The sequence below is a fragment of the Dermacentor silvarum genome, chromosome 3 (genome assembly GCF_013339745.2).
Source record: "Dermacentor silvarum isolate Dsil-2018 chromosome 3, BIME_Dsil_1.4, whole genome shotgun sequence".
NCBI classification, from domain to species: domain Eukaryota; kingdom Metazoa; phylum Arthropoda; class Arachnida; order Ixodida; family Ixodidae; genus Dermacentor; species Dermacentor silvarum.
The window spans coordinates 18,157,714-18,159,913 of record NC_051156.1 but is presented as its reverse complement, the minus strand read 5'-3'; the positions used below and the strand labels follow the sequence as shown (position 1 = coordinate 18,159,913).

The following is a 2,200-nucleotide window of genomic DNA, read 5'->3' as shown; positions in this document are numbered from 1 at the left end:
TGGATGTTCAGTAACACTAGCAGCATTACTTGTTACATTTTAAAGTGCACTGTGTTGTACAAGCTGCCCACTTGATATGCTATATTGCTGGCCATGGGTTCAGTTGACATGGTATGTATTAGCGGAAGCCTTCTGGTAATCTTTAATCATGGCAGAATGCCAGCCTGGTTGAAATTGCTTGTTGTATAGTCATTTGTCACAAGTTAGTGTTTTTCTATGTGCTATGCAGACACTGCATATGGAGCAGCAATTTAGTGTGAAGTCGGGCAGAGTAGCAATATTAAGTTTTTTTTCTGACCAACTAGGCAAGCAACAGTTTAATTCCATGTGAAATGATGTAGGCCAAAATATGTGATCTTGCAACTTGAAATTTGATTGCGAACATAGGAGTCGTAAGCACAAAATTTCTGTGCTTACTTTGTGCCAGGGAATCGTAACCATCTTTAGTACTTTTGAGCTGTTGTAATTGCCTGTTTGTCCTCGTGCAGGCTCGTCTTTCGATGCTCAGCAAGTTAAGGATTGACTATTTGAAGTTGTACAGCGTACACAGGCAGCCGGGATGATCATTGATGCATTTGTAACGGACATGGGCCCAGGGAACATGGCCATCTGGCGTCTGTGCAACATTCAGGCAACCAAATATGGGAAACCACACCTGTCATACCCCCTCCCCTGTGGTCACAACAGGCAACTGTACTTCATCGCAGATTCGCCACACTTACTGAAAAACTTGTTCGAGGGCAAGACATAATTCTTGATCAGGCTACTGTGGCGAAACATACCCTACCATGCAACAAAGTGAGGCTATGAATTATATCTTACGTCGTAATGCATTTCTATTGACAATGCATGTCTCTTAAAAAGAACATTCAATATATTTATTTTCTGGTGAGCTATTGGTGCTTTCAGTACATCAATGCAACAAAGCCAACGCAGTTTGGGTTAGCTGGATTAGCAGAGCTGTAAAATATCATTGTCACTTCACATTTTCACATAGCAAAATGAATTCTTATTTGTAAGCAATTCGGCAAGCCTTACTTATTGCGCATCTTTGTTCAGACCCTCAAAAATGTAGCTATCTTTGGTTTTTAAGACAAAATCGACAAAGTCTATGGTAAAAATGTAGCCACAAGTGGCAGATAAAAATTCACTGCCATGTTATGTGACACACAAACGCATAAAGAAAATTTAGAAGCACAGTGTTGTAGTAGGCTGCAAGGTGATCAATTAGGGGCGAGATAATGCTGAAGAGGTAGTGTATGAAGCATGTAAATAAGCCTATTCTTTCTACTTCAAAGTTTATCTATTATTTATATAACATTCTTCCTTATTCAGTAAATTATTTAATGTAAGGAATAAAACTATATTCAATACAGTGTTCTATGCACGAAAATTGTAATTTTTACATGTTTTTATGGTTACCTTTAAATGACGTGCAGACATGGTTTCTAGCTATTGCACATGGCCAGTGCATTTGACTCAGCCATATGCCATCTTCTTTTGATAAATAGGTCAAGAAAATGAAATCAAATGTTTTTTCTTATATGCCCACATTACTTAATATGGCGTAGTTTTTGCAGGTGTCTCTTGCACATGTGAGGAAAGCCTGCAAAATTGATGCAGGGCATTAACTAAAGCTTCTACCGCACCTGAGACTGCGAGATTTGGACCCAAACCACTATGAAAAAATGAATGTAGCATCTGCACATGCCCTTCTGCACCATGCCACTGCCGCAGCCTTGCGGTACTTTGTGCAGAAATGTCACCTACCCAAAGAAGCACTCACAACAGTATCTTTCTTGGGGGAAATTTTTAAGTGGTTCACTATAATGACTTCTAGGACCAAGAAAACAGCCCTAAGTGATCTGAATGCACCAAAAGCAGATGAAGCAAAAGCATTTCTGGAAGGTTTTACTGTCATGTTCACTGACTTGAAGATCATTGATCAAGCAGAAAAATCATCTTGGAAACCTGTCCAGACAGGAGCTGTAGTGTAAACGCTATGTGCCTTAGAGTTAAGGCTGTATTACATTGTTGAGAAAAATATCAAATTTCTGTTGTTGAGCAGGCTCAGCCAGGATGCACTGGAGAACTTGTGTAGTATAATTAGGCTAAAAACACCTGTCCCACGTGTCAGGGAGTTTAAGTCCACTTGCAGAATAATTGTGCTTGCAGTCTTCACAGCCCAGCCACAATGGCT

At 39.9% G+C, this 2,200-nt stretch overlaps 1 pseudogene; it reads left to right on the top strand.

Moving 5' to 3' along the window:
• The first annotated feature begins 586 nt into the window (after positions 1-586).
• Positions 587-1,997, top strand: LOC125943734 (uncharacterized; annotated as a pseudogene).
• Positions 1,998-2,200: the final 203 nt, after the last annotated feature.